Consider the following 22,051-nt stretch of genomic DNA (forward strand, 5'->3'; position numbering starts at 1 on the left):
AGCTTTGTCTGGCCCCAGGATTATACCTCCCTAGGAGATCTGAGCAATCTGATTGGTTCAGGACACCAACATGAAGCTGGACTACCTGGACGCCCTGACCAAAATGACAACCGCCTTATGCAACCAGGCCTTGGACCCTGATACTCAGTTCCCCTCCGCACAGGAACTGGAGTGCCTTATGGTGGTAAGTGCCTTGCTGAGGGAGGGGGTGGAAATGCAGAGAGGGGGACAATGAGTCCTCTTGGGCAGCAGGGGCAGCACCCCAAGGCTAGCCCTGCAAAGGAGATGGTGGGATTCTCCAAAATCCATTTTCCCTCGTTAAGGTGGGGGTGAAGACTGTGTGTGTGGGTGTGATTCAGGGGAGATTTTGTCCTTTGGGGTCCTTAGAAAACCCTGAAGATTGAGGCCTAGAATGGGAGAAGGGGATGAAGGAGAGAAAAGTGTGCTCATGAGCTGTATGGTCTTGTGTGTGTGTGTTACAGAGAATACTGAAGGAGGAGCCAATGGAAGTCCTCTCCAGCTCCATTAGGCTGAAAGCCATCAACCTGATCATTGACTTAAGGTGGTATGCCTTCCCCTCTCTCTTGAGCTCTGCCTGTATTTCCGCTCTGTTGCCTCTAATCTGTGGCCACCTCTTCTTTCTGCTTCTGCTAACAGCTAACGGGCCCCCAGAGTAGGTGCAGAGCTGCCCCTTCCTGTGCTATGAGGTTGGGAAGAGGTTGATTAGAGTGTTGGGTAGAGACTGCCCCTCCTTTCTTTACTGGCACTTGCTATGGCTACTGCCCTGTGCTTGCTTCTGCTTTTAGAGCTGGATATCCTTGATGAGACACTTGCCCTGCATCAGTGACCTTGCATTCCCTGAAACACCTGGGTACCCAAAAGTGCTGTGTCACCCCCAAATACCAAACACATTGAGTCCTAGTTCAACCCAGATAGTAGAGTTCAGCCTGGGACCTTGTGGCAATTTTGGATTGTGGAAACAAGTGGTTTCCAGGGGCTTTTCTTGGGAGGGCACCAGGCTGAACCAGCCTCGTCTGATTTACCCTGGTTTGTTGAGCCTTGCACAGGTCTGAGATTAACTGCAGGTTTTGATCTCTTCTGAGATTTATTTATGGGTCTCTGAAGCCAGGCTGGTAGAAGAGCTTACATGATGGCGCTGGATTTGGTTCGAGGGGGTGACTGCTGGTGCTTCCAGGACTACAGGGAAGTGGGGGGAGGTAGCCCATCCGACCTTGAGAAGCCTGGAGATTTCCGTCACAAAACCCACACACATACCTGAATTTTTAATTTTAGGTTTGTGTCTTGGTGAGGTTGATCCTGAGACAGTGGAGTTTGGCCGGGGGCGTGGTGGTGATCTGGAATTGTGGGAACAGGCAGCTGCCAGGGGCTCAGCTTGGGCGGGCACCAGGCTGACTCACCCTCCTCTGATGTACCCTGGGCTGTTCAGCCTTTTGTAAGCTTAACTGAAGCTTTTGTTCTCTGGTTTTTGGTCTCTGAAGCAGGGCTGGTAAATGAGTTTGATTAGTTGAGCCAGAGGTGGTTCGTGAGCGTGGGTTCCACATACCTAATATTTGGTCATTCAATTTCTTGAAAAACTTGGTCCCAAGTTTTTGGGGTCTGGACAGAGGCACAGAAGCAATTTGGGGTATCAGGAAGCCTGAAGGCACCATCAGGCTGCTGATACACTCACCCCATAGGTACGGGCTGACCCGCTGGCCGCACTGCACCCCCTTCTTGCTTTTATGTTTCTGTCTCCCATGTCACTGCCTTCCCCAGCTGTTACTAATCTCTGGTTGCTTTTCTGCTTCTCCCTGGAACTTAGGAAGCTCAAGGGCATCTCAGACTGGGATGGACAAACAATAGCACTACTTCAAACAAGTTGCAAGAGTGTGATTTGCCTCCCATACGAAGACAAGTTGGATATAAGGAGTTCCGACTACACGGAGGGCAAGGCCACTGTGGTATTTCATTCCTTCTTATTTGTCTGTTATTTTATATATTTTGAAGGTTGGCAGTTTGATGGAAGGATCTAGCATTGTCTTTAATGAAAATGGGATTATTTGAAAAAAACTACTCCTGACGAATGGTGCTGACAGTTCACAAAGTCTTTTTCAGGTTTTTCTTTAAATCCAAAGAGTTTTTTATTGAAAGAAATTTAGAGATAGATGTAAGGGGAGAGGAGTGTGGAAGACATGTTCAAAAGATAACACAGGATTCTGCAGAATGGGAAAAAAAAAACAGGCAGTCTTATTTGTGTGATTTTTGGGCCACACTGGGTGACACTCAGGGCTTACTCCTTGCTGTATCCTCCTGGTAGGACTTGAAGAACCACAGGTGTCAAGAATAGAACCCAGGTTAGCTTCAAGCGAGGCAGGTGCTCTACCTGTTGTACAATCAATCCAGCCCCACCAAGTTCACCAAGTCTGAACTTAACTCAGGGGATTGCCTTTCTTCCCAGGGACTCTCATGGATGGCCACTGCCACCCAACGGCGGACATGCACTCCTTCTCTTGACATCTTATTCAGTCAGTACCAGATTGGATGTTTCAAACCTGATTTTTAGGAAAGTTTCATGGAGAAATCGATGAAGGTTCCCAGAAACAAGACACCCGAACCATTTCTCCAGGGCCTCTAGTTTTGTCCTGAGGGAAGAAATGGGCATTTGATTTTTTCATTCAAATCTATATGTTGGATTCCAAGAAGCCTTTTTATGTTAAAGTCTCTTGAAATTCATGTTCATAGATTGCTCCTTTATTTTGATTGGTTATTCATGGATGCTCTAGTCTCCTGAAATTCACTGAGGACAGTGAGATGATATTTTTAAAAATAAAGTTGTCTACTCTTTGCTGTGTTAGTTTGTTTTCCAATTACGCTAATTCTCTCCTTTGCTTGGGCCATTGTTCATCAGCTGTCTGGTGGTTCATCTTTGCGAGTTCATGGCATTAATGTTTTTGAGTAAGGACTGGTGCGTATTGAGGCGGCCCAGGTGGCTTCCTTGGGCTGTGTCCACAGGGAGCCTTTATGGATGTAGTTCTGGAGGGTTTGGGGCAGGCATTTTGATGGGGTTTCTGCAAAACTGGGACAGACCAGGCAACTTTCAGTTGCTTTAGGAAGGACATTCCTGACTCTGTGCTCAGGGAACACTTGTTGCAGGTTCAAAGGAGCACTTGGGGTGCTGGGGATTAAACCCAGGTTGGCTGCATGTAAGGCAGATGCTCTACCTGCTGTCCTATTGCTCGGGCCCCAGAATGGAAGCTTTTTTGGGCATTAGTTGCCTAGATTGCTGCCGGCCCCCTTCCCTGCCTGGAGCAGGCCAGCCTCTCAGTCTGTGCTGCTGACAGAACCAACAGGCTCCTGGGAGCAGAGGGCTGGGGAGAGCCGTGTCCTCAGGGTCTCCAGGCCCTTAGCACCAACTGCAATTGCGGGAGACATCCATGTTCTGCTGAAGAAAAGAGGAATTCCTTCAAGTTGGTAGAGGACAAGAGTAGGCTCTTGAAACTGAGACCCAGGGGATGAGCCAAGGGCCAGAATGTCTCCAGGAAGCCTCACTAGGCCAGTCCGAGCGGGCGGACTTTGGGAGGAGAGATGGGGCTGATATCATGGCAGTTTTTTGAGTCTGTTTTCTCTCCCCAGGAGCTGTACAAGAGTACACTGGAAAGTCTCTTAAGACTCACGCAGGCTCTGATTGAAGAGAGGCCCTCTGGGACAGAGGACTTGTTGGAGGTCAGTGGAAGGAGCCCAGGAAGTTGGCTGTATTTCTTTGCCAGGGCAGCCAGAACAATGCACTGCAACAGAGTCGCTTTGAAGAACAGAAATGTATTCTCCATCTTCTTCTCCCACCACGGTGATAGCTTTGGGCTGGCTTGGTTCCTCCAGGGGGCCTGTGAAAGAGAAGCTGTTCCATGCATGTCTTCTTGCTCCTGATGAGTTCAGGGTCGTGGCATGCCCCCTCCACTATCACATGACGATCCTCCCTGTGTGGGCTTTGTTTCTCACCAGGACAGGACTCATCCTATCAGGCCCTCTTCATCCGGTGTGAACTCACCTCCACTTGAACTCACCTGCAAGTATGGTTTTTCTGAGTTAGGTTACGTCCTAAGATTCTGACTGGTTATGAATCAGGGGGATTCTTTAGCTGAAGTGAGCGGAATTGTGGCATCAAGGAAGAGATAGAATAGGATGAAGCTTGAGGGCTGAAATTTTGAGAGATTATATTGGACTTAGGGTCTGAATAATGTTGGTTTTTGCTTGGAGAGAAACTTTCCTCCTCCAGCCATTGCTGTGCCCACTGCCTCCCTCCCCCTCTGCACACCTTCCGAGGAGCTGGAGACACGGTTCTGGGACTTCCCCACACCTCACTTGCAGAGGCTGGCTCTGCTGTCCCTTGTGTGGCCTGGGAAATCAGTGAAAAATGGGGTAACACTAGTGCCTAGTTGACAGTCACTTGATTTTATTATTGATTTATTTCAAAAAAACATTTTTGTTGATCCACTGTGAGATATACCCTTACAAATCTGTTCATGGTTGTATTTAAATCATTCAGTATTCCAACACCCTTCCCTCCACCAGTGTACATTTCCCAGCACCTGTGTTCCCAGATTCCCTCCCATTATGGCAGATGTTTTCTTCTCTCTCTCTCTCTCTCTCTCTCTCTCTCTCTCTCTCTCTCTCTCTCTCTCTCTCTCTCTCTCTCTCTCTCTCTCCCCCTTCCTTTTGGGCATTGTGGTTTGCAGTATTGATACCGAAAGGTTGTCAAGAATATCCATTTGTCTCTTTACCTACTTTTAACCCCCCAATCTAGTCCAGTGTGATCATTGTCTGCTGTTATTGTCATACTGGTCTTTTCTCTATCTTACCTACCCTCTCAACCCCCACCCCCCACACACACACTTGTGGTTAGTTCTAACCATTGACCAGTCCTCCTAATCCCTGATTTCCCTGATCATGGATATTTGTCTACTAAATATTTTTATATACCACAATTGAATGCAGTCATTCTGTGTTTGTCCCTATATTTCTGACTCATTTCACTCAGCATGATACTCTCCATGTCCATCCATTTATAACATTCATGACTTCATTTTTCATGACAGCTGCATAGTAGTCCATTGTGTAGATGTACCATAGTTTCTTTATCCATTTGTCTGTTCTCGGGCACTCAGGTTGTTTCCAGATTCTGGCTGGTGAATAGACTTCAGTGAACATAGGAGTGCAGATAATGCTACTGCTGTGTTTTTGGACCCCCAGGGCATATTCCCAGAAGGGGTATTGCTGGGTGAAATGGGAGCTCAATTTCTAGTTTTTTGAGAAATGTCCATATTGTTTTCCATAAAGAGTGGACCAGTCAGCATTCCCATCAACAGTGAAGGAGAGTCCCTTCCTCCCCACATCCATGCTTTTGTTCTTTTAAATGTGTGCCAGTTGACAGTCATTTTAAGCATGATAAATGGCATCATGTTTATTTGATGCTTAGGTCAAAGAAGTAGAATGCAGGTTCAAATTATTGCCACTTTCCAGATGTTTGTGACTTTATAGTTGAATTCACCGTGTGCTGGTGCCACTGTCATGTTTTGCCCTCTACCATATTTTCCTGGTCATTCAAAAAGCACTGGTCCAAGTGAGTCAAAAGGAGGGACTCTCCTGGGAAGAGAACATCTTAATTTAAGAAGGATATGTACCAACATAAGCTGTAGTGCAAGCTTCAAAGTGAAGAACCAGGGTAGGTCTGGCTTTGTGCGGGTAGGAGTCAGAGTGACACAGCAGTCTACGTATGCATCGTTAGTCGTTCATCAAACACATGTGTATCATGACGGGAATGGTGGGCATGTGCTGTTGGGGATGAGACAGTGGACATACTAGACATGTACTTCCAATGACAGAGGAAGCTCCTCAGGGCATAGCATAGTTTGCTAATGAAGAGAAAAGTGCCTTCAAATGAAGTCTCCACTGCACAGTCTCCACCTGACCAATTGGCTGGCCAATACTGTCCAGCCAGATGTAGGCTCTGCGTTGACCCAGTCAAAGCCAACAGAATGTAGTGAAGGGGCATCTCCAAGAAAAGTCTTTGTACATCATCCAAAACACAAGTCTCAGGACAGTATGTTTCAGCCTCTTTTTTGTTTTTTTTTGTTTATTTTTTACAGATCTGTCAGTTCTTATTTCCTATTCTTGGAGCTTGATTATTATTCTATTATTATTTTAAAGCACTGTGATTTATAATACTGCACTGGTAGGGTACAACTTTCCAACAACACACGCTCCACCAGAGTGTCCACTTTTCTCCATCACCATTGTCCCAGTGCCCAGGCCAGCTTCCCTGCCATCCCCACCCCCACCCCCACCTCTACCCCAGTCTTCGGTCCAGTTCTGTAGACCAGTTTTCAGGTTCTGTTGCCTTTGGACATTTATGATTTCCTTACAGTGTTTTAAATAATATATTACATATGAGCAAGATCATTCTGTATCTTTCCCTCTCCTTCTGGCTAGCTTCATTCAGCTTGATATTCTCCAGGTCCATCCCATTGGCAGCCTTTTGCATCATTTAATTTTCATCATTTTTTTATAAACTAGTAGTAATATTCATTGTGCACATCTACCAAAGTTTCATTATTCAGTCATCTGTTCTTGGACACTTGGGATTTCTTGGACATTCTGACTTGCACTGCACTGAATGAAGGGTAAATCTCTTTTTGAACTTTTTTGTGGCCCTTTGGCTAGATGCCAAGAATTAGAATCACTAGGTCATGGGAAAGCTCATTTCTTAAGACAGTATGGAAAAGTCTTTTCCCCCCATCCTAGCCCACACTGGTTCTTGCTATTGCTATTCTTGATGTAATATGACAATCTCATAGGTATGAGGTGATAATTCATTATTGTTTTGATATTCGTTTCCCCACAAAGTGATGGCCAACACTTTCTTACACCACATGTCACTTCTGTATGTCTTCTTTGTGAAATTGTCTCTTCAGCTCCTCTCCCTATTTTTCAATGGGGATGTCTCTTTATGTTATTAAATTTTGTGGTCCCTTTATTAAATCCTGCATATTTGTCTTTGGATAATTCTGTGATGAGTGAATATTTTCTCCCTGTCAGCAGAGTATCTTTGATTCCACTCATCTTTTTCTTTACTGTGAAGATGTTTCTTAATTTGACGGAGTCCCATCGTTTGTTTTTTCTTCTGATTCTTTGGCTAATTGACATAGAGTCATAGATAAAGCCGCAAGAGTCAATATCGAGGGGGTTGTTCTGTCTATATTTGCCCCAATGTATTTTGTGGATTTGGGTCTAATACTGAGGTCTTGACACCATTTGTATTGACTTTTTTGTGTAGTGTGAGCTATATTTTTGCACGTGACTAATTGGTGTTCCCAGCAAGAATTTTGAGGAATTTGATTCCTCCATTTCATTTATCTAGTACCTTTGTCAAAGATTAGCTATCTCTCTCAGCACCTATTGATATGATCATATAATGGTTTTATCTTGCCTGGTATTTATAGACAGCATCACATTAAGTAGTGCATATTGAACTATCTTTAAATACCTGGGAGAAACCCCACTTGATCAAGGTCCATAATCCTTCAATATTTTGTTGAATTTGTTTTGCTAAGAATAAGTTGAGGATCACTGCATCTCTGTTCATCATGGAAGTAGCTATGCAATTTTCTTTTTTAGTAATATCGTTTGCTGATTTTTGTTATCAGGGTAATATTTGGTTCCAGGGAAATTGTTTTGGAGCATTTGTTTGGCTTTCTGAGAATAGGAAGCAGGGTTTTGAAGATTTGAAAGAAATCACTTGTGAATTCATTTGGGTCTGTCCTTTGAATTCTGTGTCGACGTTTAATTTCCACATCAGTAATTGGTCTGCCCAGGTGTTCAGCTTCATCCTGATGTAATCTTGGAAGTTATAGGATTCCACAGATTTATCCATTTCTTCTAGGTTCTTCAATTTCATGGCATAAAGTTTCTTCATCATATCTGGAACAAACTTTTCACAATTTGCATAACATTGGTTTTAACTTCTTCCCTTTCATTTCCAGCTCCAATGTATTAGTTTTTCTCTTTACCTTGTTAATTCTGGTTAAAATTTTGCCAAGTGCTTATTATTTTAGAAAAACAGCTCTTAGATTCATTAACACCGCCCTCTCTTTTTAATTGCTATTTTGTATTTGCCTCACCCAGCAGTGCTTAAGGGTAACTCCTGACTGAGCTCCTTCTGGGACTCAGGGTCCCACATAGGATGCCTGGACTCAAACCCAAGTTAGCTGTATGCAGTGCTGTGACCTACTCATCTACGTTTGCTCAGCCCCATTCATTCATCTCTTTTATTGCTATTTTTGTTGGTTTCTTTATTGCTTATTTCTGCTCTAGGGCTTCTGATTCTTCTCCTATGACTTTGAGCTTCCTTTGTTGCTTCTTTTCAAGTAACTTACAATGTGCAATTATTTATTTTGACCTTTTCTTGTTTCCTTATGGAACAAGTTGCTATGTAGTTCCCACTTACAGTTTTTGGTGTGTCCCATATATTCTGGTAACTCACGTCATTGTTCTCATGAAATTTTTTTTTCAGGGACAGAAGAGGGGTTTCTAAGCGGTGTCCAAGAGGTATCAAAGTTGGTCCCTCCAATGTTTTTGGTTAATTAAAATGGGGATTCAGTGTGACAGTCCACATTGCAGTGGTGTGAAGGGCCTGTATGTAGTGTTGAGGATTGTCCTGGTCACCAGGGACCGTTTGGGCTGCATTTAGCAATGCCCTGGGGACTCTAGGGTGCTGGGTATCAAACTGGGGTCAGCCACATGCAAGGATATGCACCTTAAACCTTGTTGTATTTCTTTAGCCCATCCAAATAAATTGTGTTCTTCCATTCATTGACTTCGATTGTAGTCTGATCATACTCTCACTTCTACTTTCTCTTTCATTGCTCTAGATTTGTTCTCATTATGTAACTACCTACATAATTATATATCATTTTGCATCTTCATATCATGATGATGTTCTATCACTAACCTCAATGAAGCCTTCTAGTTCATGATCTGAGAGGATATAGAGCTGGTGGGTGATGGGAAGTCTTCCAGATTATTGTCTTCACCCATTCATTTCGAGGGGCTACTGCACTAACGAGGGTTACAGGTGAGGGTATGGCTTTGTGCAGGTTTGAGTAGTGATGTAAGGGCTACATTGACCAGTTCTACTGGAGCTGCTGCAGCTGCATTTATGTTGCATCCAGTTGTTCTCAGTACAAATGAGCACTATCGTCCCACATCTGCAGGTCCCAGGGCCTCACTATGTCTTTAAGTGACTATTCTATGTTGTATGTCGGGCCTGGAATCCACAACTGTCTCTCCAAGTATCCCTGGTTCCTCTTGAGGTGAAAAGGGTATTGAAAGACCAGTCTTGACTCGTGTGGGGATCTTCCTGATCATTTGGCTGCAAGAAAGACTTGCAAAGCTCCACCAGAATTCCTTATATCTTCAGAAGAATTGGTTTTGCTCATCAGAGGAGCACTGTGTTCTCTGGAGTTGGCTTTGGATTTTCACCTTCTGCTCTTCTTTGTAACTATAAATTACTGTTGGATCACTGTCCCATTGTCAGACTGATGGCTACTCCTTGATAGCGGACAGTGCATCTGTGGATCAGTGAGATGGGCTGGAGGCGTCATTCACCAAAGGGGAGTTCTTAATGACTTGTGCTTCAAATGGCAATTAGCTATCATTTTATTTCTCAAGCAATGAATACACTCATCCTGCAGTCTGTGAATACAGTCCTCCTTCTTGATTATTATCATTTCTCTTGCTACAAAATTCTGGAGACGGAAACACTGGAATGTGTGGCTCACTGGTTTATCGGTCAGTAGCATTTGAGAGCCACTGCTTGAACATCAGAGAGGAGGAACTGAAGATGCGTAACACCTAACTAAGTACAAAACGGGGTAGGAGGAAAGGAAGAGCTGGAGCCAGGCCCGCATGTGATCTCCCTCGAGGCCAGTAGCACAATTCTCAGAAAGCTCACCTGGTGCTTAGCAGAGGCAAGTTCAAGGTGGCCTTTTCATGCTCTGAGAGGTAGCTGAGCTGTTCTGACTTTTAGTCTCTTCTCTCTGCAGTGCTTGGACAGATGGATTAATTCCAAAAAAAATTGTGAGCGGGAACGAGCCATGTGGATCACTTCACAACTTTTAATTTATGTGGCAGAGAAACAGAATTTCAATGTGAGTGGGAGTCAGTCCTGGGTCTGAACCAGGAGCCCCCGTGGGTCATCCCTCCCTTTGTCTCATGTCACCACATCTTTCCTTCCCCTCTCACTCACCCCCTTTCCTGCTAACTCAATTCTTGTTTGACCTTTGTGCACTTCATGTCTCGGTTCTGCTTTTGGCATCCTTGCCTGGCCTCTGATTTATTAATTCTACTCCATTCCACTAGCTTTCGTTCAATCCCATGTGTCTTAACTGGTGGTTACTGAGCAGTCACTTTGATATTCATAGCGATCCATAGATGACCAAGATGACCCCACTTCAGGGATCTTGCAGACCTTGGAGGAGACAGTCTTCCATAGAATAAACTCCGGTAGAAAGTGATCATGATGACCCAAACAAATGAGGCAGAAACAAAAGATGTGGGGCTGGAGCGGTAGTACAGGGGGTAGGGCATTTGTCTTGAATGCGGCTGACCAGGGTTTGATTCCCAGCATCCCATATGGTCCCCCGAGCAGCACCAGGAAGTAATTCCTGAGTGCAAATCCTGGAGTAACCCCTGTGAATTGCTGGGTGTGACCCAAAAAGCCAAAAAGGGAAAGAAAGAAAGAAAGAAAGAAAGAAAGAAAGAAAGAAAGAAAGAAAGAAAGAAAGAAAGAAAGAAAGAAAGAAGGAAGGAAGGAAGGAAGGAAGGAAGGAAGGAAGGAAGGAAGGAAGGAAGGAAGGAAGGAAGGAAGGAAGGAAGGAAGGAAGGAAGGAAGGAAGAAAGAAAGAAAGAAAGAAAGAAAGAAAGAAAGAAAGAAAGAAAGAAAGAAAGAAAGAAAGAAAGAAAGAAAGAAAGAAAGAAAGAAAGAAAGAAAGAAAGAAAGAAAGAAAGAAAAAGAAGGAAACGATGAAAGCAGAATTGCAGAATTGGTTCTAGGGGAGAGACTACGACAGCATCCTCAGCTCTGTGTAGGATTTGAGCTACACCTGAAGGATCAGTGGCTGTCAGGAAGCCAGAGACTAGTGTTAGAGAAACCAAAGGCTATGACCACGTATGTCCTTTCGAAGTCATGACTTACCCATCTATGTTCATTTGTTTAACCAAGGCCTTGTGTCACTTCCGATGTCTCTGGCACGTGCTTCTCTCCTTTTTTGTGATCACTCAGTTTAAGAGAGTGGCTGGGACAGCTTGTGACTTCCAGTTCTCCTCTGCAGACTGAAATAAGTTTCGCCAAATTGGAAAGCCTGGTCAAGCTGCTGGCCCTGCGCTGCCACGATGAAGTGGATAACATCTGCGTCCTGTCCTCTCAGGCTGCCTACCACCTCTACCGCTTTCTTCTGCACCAAAAGCGTATGGAGCCCTTCTCTTCCCACTCCCCTCGGGATCCCTCTCAGGACCGCCCCATATGGTGTCCATCCCCCTTACACACACACACACACACACACACACACACACACACACACACACACACAGGCACAGGCACATGCACACGCACACATACACTCTTTCCCTGGACGTGAGTGGTGAAGAGGGCATCTTGGCACTTCACGTTCTTTAAGGCACTCGCTCCCCAAGTATCTACAGATACCTTCTTGGGAAAGAAAAGCTCTCAGACAGTTGTCTAGAATTAATTTCTCCCCCTCTGCTGAGCCCCATCTCCTCCCTGGTTCAGTCTCTTTCCACATCAGGCAGCAGGAAAGTGGTTAGACACAAGATGTTGCCTTTCTTTCTCTTAATGTCCACTGGCTCCTTCCAGTCCCATGGGACATACCTCTCCCAAAGCTGACTTAAATCATTAGGTGATTTGGAGAGGCGAGGGTCTGGGACAGCTGGGAACAGGATACTTAAAACCCTCCAAGAGGTGAGTAACTGAAAGGTGGGATCGGGGCTTCTTTGTTTCAGAGATGAGAAGAATGAAAATAGGCTTGGGTCAGGAGAAGAGAAGTGGTGAGATCTATAGCGTCTACTCATTCTATAAGGACTCATCGTCTAATATTGGCAGAAATAGCACATACAACATTGCGAAGGTAAGGGGGACTGAACAGGAACCAGAGCGGGGAGATGAGGACTCTGTTGACAGCCAGTCTTAGACTCGTCTGTTGAATTGATTGTAGGGTGCAGACTAGGGGTCAATACTCCCCCCCATTGTATTCCTTAGACTGAATAGGTTGAGGACATCGTCCTGGCCTGAGCTGCCACAAGCTTCCCCTTGAGTTTCATGATCCTACTTCTCATTCATTCCCCATTTGCCCCAAAACTACTGCTTCATGTTCATGATGATTTGGGAACAAAGCACACTCCCAACTCAGACCTCAAGCAGACGTCACTGAGGACCTTAACTCCAGCACTATCTCCACACTGCCTGTGACTTCTGCAACCTGTGACCTCTGAACTCACATTTTCTCTGTGGTCAATATTTTCTCCTTCCCACTCCCATGGTTCTGTCCCCATAGGTAGTGTTCTCTAGGCACCTCCTATAGGCCTAAGACAAATGTCCATCATGCTCCCAGACCATCTCCTTCCTCTTTCTGGAAGGAGAACTAGGAACCAGCGCCCAGATTAGCTCAGGTAGGGGGAGCCAGAAGTACCAGCCTATTTCTCCCCTGTTTCAGGCATTTGCTGAGTTCTTCAGCGAGACTCAGCTCACCAACTTAGTGCTGGACGCTCTGAAGTCTGTGATGGAGAGCGAGGCCACGGTGTCTCTCACTGTAACCCAGCTGATGAGTGCCATCATGAAGGAGAGGGGCGGAGACATGCTGCAGGTAGTGGGCTTCCCTGTCCAGAACTCAGACCTGTAAGCCTGGGGCCTGCTGTGCTCTTCTGACTCGGTCACAAACCAGTTCACGGATGTGGCTGTTTCTGACCGTGGGTAGGGTGATTCTACTCATTCACTTGTGAATGGAGGCCTGGGGGAGGCTTTCTCTGCAGTCCACTGAGCTCACATTTGTGCTCCTGACTCATCACTCCACTACCTTCCCTCTGGGGGCTGGTCCCTCAGTTCAGAAGTGCAAATACCTTGAAGCCGAGGCTACCATAACATCTCTGTGAATTTAACAGGATTTTCTGGATTGCCAAGGGCTGAGGCCTCTGTGAGGTTGAAGACTCAGATGAAAAACCAGTGAGCCCATGGACTCTGATCTGGTGCTACACTGTCTTTTGGCCTGACATATAAAGGTGGAGAGGTTCTGCATAAGAATTCACATCACCCTCTTCATTGAAAAATGTGGAAATGGATGTTGGGCAACGCTGAATGCCAATATCCCCATGATATGTGGTCAGGGTTTTCCAGTCCCTCCTCTCAGAATTCCTTAGTGTCCAAGGTCCTTTAATCATTTATGAACATTCTCTGGCCAGGGAACCAGAGAGGGGGAACGCCCGCAAGGTTCAGTTTGAGTGAAACAGGATTCTGAGAGGTACCTTGAGTCAAGGCCCCTGGTCCTGCCATATCTTCTGCCAATTGTCCCCAAAGCTTCATGAGTGCTCTCGGTGTCCGCTGAGAGGAGATGCCCTGACCTGGCTTGGAAAATTGCCCTTCCTTCCCAGAGGGTCTCCTGAGTCACTCGGGTCTCCTCCTTGGGTTCCAGGTTGTGGCTGGCATATATTCCAGCCAACCTTGACACCAACCTCTGCAGTTCCTTTTGTGGCCTCTACTCTCCTGCTCGTGGAACCCCAGAACTCAGTCTGTGAGACGAGAGCCCCTTGTGTCTCAGGAGTCCTTTGAGCAGCAGGAAGAGGAAGCAGTGAGGTAGGTGACAGGCTCTTCTCTCCTTCCCCACAGACTGAGGAAGTGGCGAGAGGCATCCTGAGTCATCTCGATTCCACGCTGGAGCCCCGCATCAAGGAGGAGCTGCTGCAGGCCATGTGCTGGCTGGCAGGCCACAGCACCTCCACCGTTGTGGCCCTGCTGCTCAGCCAGCCTCTGCCCTGGGACAGGTAGCCCTCTCCTGGCCAGGAGCACATTCTCTATGCCTCGGGACTCTGCCCCCCTCAGCCCTTCCCAGCATCGCTTTCCTGTAGGAGCATTTTGTCCTCCCTGCCAGTCTGTTGGCATTTCCTTCCTCTCCAGCCAAGTCCACTCTGGCCTCACTCCCTCCAGTCTACAAGAGGCCTGGGAGCTGGCTAGTGCTAGGAGCCTGGTGACCAGGGCCCATGACAGCTCTGTCCTTGGTCCTGCAGAACCCAGTATGACATATGGAAGGCATTTGGCACTGACCGGGAAACCGCAGCTCGCGTCCTCCAGCTGTTGGCGAGCATCTTGGCCAAGAGAGACCCCAACACCGATAGCAGGGAGATGGACTTGCAGCACATGGCGGTCAGCACCGGGACGGAGGGGACACCTACCTTGCCCGACTGGGATGCAGAGCTGAGGGTGGGAGGGACTAAAGGACTGGAGCAGCTGTGAGGGAGACACAAAGACGAGGGCTGACCCTGTGCACTCAAGGAGCACTTTAATCCCTTTATGTGTGTGGGGCCAGAACTGCATCGAGATGAAGGGCAGGTTCAGTCCCTGTCTCTGGACAGCAAAGTTGTCTCCCTATTCACGCCTCACACTCCTGACTCCCAGCGATCTTCTAATTCAGGACGGGTGCTCATTCTACCAGAGCCTGGACTGGGGCCTGGGGAGTAAGCAGAGGATTGGGTTGCCTGGTGAAGACAAAGCTTCCCCCAGTTGCCTCTGTGGAAACACAATGTTGGTTTCCTTTTCATTCTGAGTATCAGGGGAGCCCAGAGAAAGCAGACAGCGTGTACGTGCTGCCTCAGCGGTCTAGGGTGAACTGTGGGTGTTTGGTCTTGGATGCTTCTGACAATCGTGGTTTGGAATGGGGTCCTCTGGGCAAAGAGAGAGGTCGGGGTGGGGAATCTGTGCAGGATCACAGGACCAATTGGCACTGCCACGCACACCCACTCAATTCTCCCACCCTCCCCCGGTGTCTTCACCCAGGTCTCCTGCGCATTGCTGGCGATTTTAGCAGGCTCAATCTGCCAGGAGGCTGTTCAGAGACTCTATCCCCGACTGCTGCTGGGTCTGCTCTGTGATATATACTGGACAGCCGAAAAGAATTCTCCCGAGCAGGGGGTGGTGTGTAGCAAGATGGAAGACAACAAGTCCTTCGATCCCTTGAGGTACGCCTAACCCGAACATCAGGGGAATAAAGTTAGTCCTCATGCTGGCCCCCTAGGGATGCTGACCAGTTGGACATCTGAGAATAGAGTTAAACAGGGGAGTGGAAATTGCAGCCTCAGGCAGTAGAAAGGCATCATATATTTGCAAGTTCCTCATTTTTGTGTTCTTTCTTGTCCTCTTCTGCCAGTTGATTTCATGGTTCCTATTGGTATTAATATTTAGGGGCACATAAAGAGATTCATTAGATTGGTGTGGGGGCCCTGCCCTGTCCAGCAGGTAGGACCCTTGGTGGGGCTGAGAAGGGGACGCAGCCGAATGAACAGACACAGAGACAAAAGGAGGAGGAAAGAGAGAGAGAAAGGCGCCGTTTATTCACTGGCAGCTACAGCATTTATACCTGCCTGCTGGGAGGCAGTGGTATGGTATACGTGCCTGGACCCCCGTATGGGTAGTGATCAATCATAGATAAACAATGGCGGGGCAGTAAGGTCAGCAAGGTCAGCAATGGCAGGAAGTTTAAGTAGGCCTCTGTTTGAAAGAAGCCAGGCTCTGTAAAAATGGCTCCTTACGTCTGGCTTCCTATATCTGTCTTCCTACATCTGGCTTCCTACATCTGGCTTCCTACATCTGGCTTCCTACATCTGGCTTCCTACATCTCCCCCTGTTTTGTTTTAAATTAACTGTGATCAGGGGAGGCATTGTCCGGTATCCCTTGTAACAAAGAAAAAACTCCATTTTTGCAGGGAGAGGAGGGAAGGGATGATCAGGTCTATGCAGGGGGCTCCTCACAGGCCCAATCGAACCCTGGTCTTGGAGTAACCTCTATGCTATACCGGAATACCTCACAGGGAGCCGGGCCCGGGTATCAGCCCTCCCTTGCAGTGCTTTGCCTGGCAACCTGATCCACTATAAGAAATCCTTGGGAGCCCGGCATCCTTCAAGGTAGAGAACTGGGGGAAGATGAGGTATGAATCTGAACAGAGGCGTCAGTGTTCTGCAAATCAAAGCCAATGATAACGAACCTGTATAGGCTTGGCTTCTAGTTGCTGAATTTGTTGTCTAATAAAAGCCAAGATTTGATTAAAAACGCAAGGGCCAACAGTAACTAACAATGATACAGCTGGCAGTGGACCCAACAAGGGGAGTAAGTAACCTTAAATCCTACTCTAAGCTAGTCATGGAATCCCTGACCACTCCTGTGTGATCTGCAAAAAAAAAAACAGCATTAAAACAGCATTCCTCCCCTAGGGCAGCACATAATCCTCCCCTGTTGCAACAATAATAAGTCCAGTCCTCTCCTGTTCTGCAACACCACTTCAGACAGGAACGTCAGGGATTTCTTGAGATGATGATGGAGGTTTCGATCCTCTCCAGGTCCTCGCCAGTAGCTACTCGAAGGGATGAGAATCTGCTCCGCTGGGTTGCGAGTGAATTGATACCAGTCCCAGCTCCTGCCAGTCCAGTTCCAAATAGCGTGGCTATGGTTAGAGTGGATATCACCTTCCTCTCCTGAATGGGATGATGGGTTACCTGTGGGGATAAAGAGTCTCCTTCATAGTATAGGATTCAGGGAAGTACAGTGACCATCACATAAAATTTATATAGTTCCATGTTGAAAACATTGATTTTTCCATGATCTAAGAGCACTGTAACAGGAGTCTGGATACTAGAACAATTCTGCAGATATATTTAAACAGTTTTTACAACAATACAGATTGATTAGTTTCTTTTCCTCAAAACACAACCTCAAACTTCCTTTACATCCATTACATCCTGTAACTTTTCCGTTTCAAAAACAATTACACTTTGCTTTTCTACTTTTCACTGATGATATCTCCATACATTATCTTTCTGACTTAAGACATACATCTATAGTCATCCCACAAGTTTAAACTCACTGAAATTGGTACAACATGATCTCACAAGTTTGGACACAAGTTGACAATCATCTTATTTAACATGGTAAAACTACTCTGCAGTCACAAACATTATATCGGTTCTTATAGATTTTCAAAAAGTTTTAAAGATACTCACAACTAAAGTTCTTACAACATATATTAACCTGGAGACATCTTTAGAATTCTGATTTCTAGGAACACTTTTTAAGATTAAAACACTCATAGATTACCATGAAACAGTAAGGATTCTACACTGGTGTACAAAATTCTCTGAAGTTCAGGATTAGGTTGGTACCGTAAATCCCAGACTAAGTCCTCAGGCCAATTCAGCCTGTGCTTCCCCATTTGGGTTCTGTTTTGCTGAGTCTTCTTTAGATTTTCTTGTGACTTCCAGCTGAGATCTGCTCTGGGCTGAAGTTTGGAGTGTTGGAGTCTCAGGTGGTCTGGAGACTGAGTCAGGAGGATGAATTTTACTCCAGGTGAGGCCGTAGCAGGATCCAGAATGGATTAGTAGGTCTGTCATCTGTTAAAATATAAGCAGAGACCTTTCCTCCTACAAGGAGGTTTCCCATCATTTCTTTTTTGTGTGTTCGTCAGATTTTAATGCAAATATAAGGATCAGTTTTTTCCCAAGCCCTTTCTCATTTACAAAGTTGCAAGAGTCAGATACCTAGAAGAGTTAACAAACTAAATTAGCAAGTCTTATCTGCTGAGCAAAAGTGTGATTAGAATTCACTGTTGAGGTTAGGGAGGGTCTGCATATCCAGTCTGACTGAGGCAGAGCTTGCTGAGCTGGGAATGCAGGGGGATGGGTGGACCCAGGGAAAATCTTTAAAAACTCCCAAAGTGACAACTGAGATTAACCCCTTATAATCCTGAGCTAAGTAGCTTTAAAAATTTTAGTTACCAGAAGTCTCAGAGATCAAATAAAACACAGGTACAATAAGTTTTTCAACCAATTCTGCAACTCTAGAAAATAATATTTTAAACTGAAGCATTATTCTTTGAACCTGTTTTCATAGATCACAATTATTTCAACTCACAAGATTCTCTAGGTCAAATAATTCTAATCCAGTGCAGATATAAATACATACATTGGTATAATAGCATAAGACTTTTGGACCATCAATTTTTGTGAAACACGGTAAAAACTTCTTTGACTTAATTTTGATAGTTTTTGTACTTTAGTTCAAATCATGAGCTTTCTAACTTTAACAATTCTACAATACAAACATGCTTTCGAACACAGAAAGAGCCCTTTGGGTATATATATATATATATATATATATATATTTTTTTTTTTTTAACCAAACTTTGATAATAGTATAGAAAAAAACATTTGGACTGTCAATGTTTATGGAAACATAAGAAAACTTTATTTATTTTGAGGGTTTCTGTACCTCTGTTGCTTGAAAAACAGCTAAATTCCTCATTAAAATTGACTGAGGCTTGTAAGATAAAGTCTTGCACTCTCTGAATTCTTATTTCACTTTTTAGTTTTCTGGCTCTAGTTCTGTAGCTTTTTCTAGATAGTACAGATACTGGAATTCAAAAGAATTTCAACTGTTAATAACTATTACTGTTCTTCCAATAAGAAATTTAGACTAAAAATTTCAATTTCGTTGTAGGCGCCACATTCTAATTAGAAATCTTTGTTTAACCTGATCTAACAAGTTCCAAAGATACCTAGATCTTTTAAATTGCTGGGCTTCATATCACTCTGATCTCCCTTGATTTTGTTTGCCTAGGTCTAGGAATCACTGACTTCAAGCTAGCTCTAACACTCGAGTGTTCCACAGACAGACAGACAGACAGACAGAGAGACAGACAGACAGACAGACAGACAGACAGACAATAAGTTCACTAAAAACACCACATGTACATGTGCACACGTCTGCAGTTGATCAATTGATCTGACCCTTCAGAAATGGCAGGGAGAAAACTGACAGACTGAGAAAGGAAGGAGCAGTCCCCAGGGCAAAGTTAAGCCCTGTCGGCCGATTGGGAACATTGCTCCCCGTTTCCCTGCCTGACCAGCCAGTTTTCTTCCTGTTAAAAATGGGTCAAGAAAGCGCTTTTGTTGATATAAGCCGGCAAAACCTTTTCAAAATTGTTGAAACCTAAGGTGGTCAGATGCTAGCATTTTTCTTTCTTGGTCAAGACTAGTTCTGAGGCAGGGAACTAGTATCTTCTTATCAGACTTGGGGATAGGCTACCTTAGTGATATACTTTTTTCATTCCTGATATTATTAAACACTTAACCACATGATCTTGCATTTTCCTGCCTTCTCTGCTGATAACAAACAGAACTAAGAGAAAGATAATGAGACAAATACACACATTAAAGGCACACGCACAAAGCACACTTCTGCACTCGCTCGGACCGGTCCTTCTTTCACGCGGGAGCACACCCCACTCACCACATTCACACTGAGATTCCTGAACCTGCCCTACAGATGTCCACATTATCTTTGGTCTTATCCCCCTGACAATGGGGTTGCTGGTAATCTAGAGAGCAAAAACAATGATTTTCAATCGCCTTTTCTATGAGAACTAGGGATTCTCGGGCCCTGTTCTTTAATATTGTGCAGGATGTGGCACAGAGGTCCAATCCGGCTGAGTAGGGGATGGCTTTGCAAAGGGATTGGATGCCGATAGGCTGAACGGCCCATGAGTTTGAGGAGCCCCAGTCATGGGAGGGGGAGCGGATTGGGGGCCCTGGGGCTGGCCCCGAATCCAGTTTCCCGGCCTGGCCCTCTGGCGGCACTCCGACATCCAATGGAAACCCTGTTTACACACAGGACAAGGAGTTTTAGGTCTGGGCCGTGGTTTTTTATTGGGGCAGTTTTTTGAAAAATGTCCAGGCTGCTGACAGCCAAAGCACAACTTGTTCTGGCTGTTCGCTGGTTGAATGCCAAGTTGTTTGAAAGCAGCCCCTATAGCAAGCCCTATTTTTTTGGGTGGTGGGATCAACATCAGAGCATAGCCTGATGTATTCTGAAAGAGTCTTCCCACGCTTATGGGGGCGAAGTGCGGCCTGGCAGGTGGAGTTAGCATTCTCATAGGCCAGGTGGCGGATCAGCTCATTATCTGTCTCTTCGCTTCCCATAAGTTTTTCAGCTGCCTCCGTGAGGCGCCCAATGAAATCACTATAGGGTTCATTAGCTCCCTGACGAACCTTAGCTAGGGATGTTATAACCGACCCTTTAGAGGGAAGCCTCCTCCAGGCCCGGAGGGCAGCCGTTTGTATCTGGGCAAGCAGCCCTGGGGGAAATTGAGCCTGTACCTCATTAGAATCGAAGGGTGCCTGGCCCTGAAATTTAGCAAAGACCCAGGATGAAGAAGAGCCTCCTGCCGAGACATTGCTGCGCGCCATGTCTTGACACTGATCAGAATAATCTGTTTTCCACAAGAGATAGTCTCCTCTACTCAGGACAGCCTTAGCGACTGAGAACCAGTCGTTCGGTGTGAGCCATCCCTCACTAAGGGAGTCCAAAAGGCCAAGCGTAAAAGGAGCAGTGGGGCCGCAAGAAGAGACAGCAGCCTTTAAATCTTTCAGGTCCCCGAATTTTAATCTATTGTAGCTCTGGCGGATTGGTGCTTGAGGAGTTACTTCCTGAGGGGGATTTATCTCTTCAGGATGTGCCCCTTCCTCAGGCTGATAGGCCTCCTCAGCTTCTCTATCTGAGGAATCATCATCGGGTCGAGCCGTGAAGGAGGTGGGGTAATTGAGGGCCCGAGAATGGGACCTGGTAACTGGGAAGGCAGCCACGGGCTTTAAAACTAAAGTGTGGCTGGGTGAAGGAGAGACTGAGCTTTTCTTACTAGGCCCTTGAGAGAGGCTAGGTCCTCGAGAGACGGTAGAAGGCTGCAGGGCACTCACAAGTTCCTTATCCAGCTGCCTTATTTGAGTCAAAAGTTGGACATATTCCTGCTTCTTTTGGAGAACTGCGCGTAAAGCAGCAGTGTCCCGGGCAAGCTGGCGGACTGTCTCACTGGTGTCATAGGAGGAAGTAAAAAAGGCAGTGGCATGGGGCAGATAAGGGGGTGGCTGTTTTCTTAACGGGGGCCAAGGGGCTGAAGGCTGATACCTAGCTGCCTCATTTTCCAGTATAGCCCTGTCCTCCGGGGGCAGGGATTCAGGTTCCGGAGGGGAGGGATCAGAGATGTCAGAAATCACAGGATAGAGTCTCGGAGGCGCCTCTGCTTGGGAGGGCTCAGATAGGGGAGCAGGATGGTCAGAGTCTATAGTGGCAGAATTTGAGGAGTCAGCCTCCTGCATGGGAGGGGGCTCATTACCACAGACTGAGGGAGCCTTAGGACTCTTATACCTTTTCCTCAAAAAAGTCTCACATTCGGAAACAAGGCGCTGAATCTCCGGCTGTTTTTGTTGCATCTTAAGAGTCTCATTTATTAAGTTCCAATAAGAAAAGGCAGAAGTAGGGACTTTATCAGGACCATACCGTGCATAATAATCTTCCATACAATCACCGACTCTGGCCCATTTCTTTTCACTAATAATCCCCTCCTGAGGGAACCAGGGACAAATATCTTCTATAAAGAGAAAAAATTGCACTAGGTCTTTTTTCTTTACTTTTACTCCACGGTCTTTAAGGGAGTCTTTCAGGATATTGACAAAGGGCTCTTTTTTAGAAAGTGTTTGTCCCATAATGTTAGGGAGTAAGGGAGTGGAATTTATCTCTATCAGCGGGAAAAGCACCTTTCGAAAATGCAAATAGTAACAAAAATAAGGATAGTGAGAAAAACGATGCAAATAATGGGGATTTCCCAGGGGTAAACACAGACGAAGGAAACAGAAGATAAGCAGGCCATAAAACAAGAAGAGAAAAAAGAAAGG

This window comes from Sorex araneus, chromosome 6 (assembly GCF_027595985.1).
Source record: "Sorex araneus isolate mSorAra2 chromosome 6, mSorAra2.pri, whole genome shotgun sequence".
Classification (NCBI taxonomy): domain Eukaryota; kingdom Metazoa; phylum Chordata; class Mammalia; order Eulipotyphla; family Soricidae; genus Sorex; species Sorex araneus.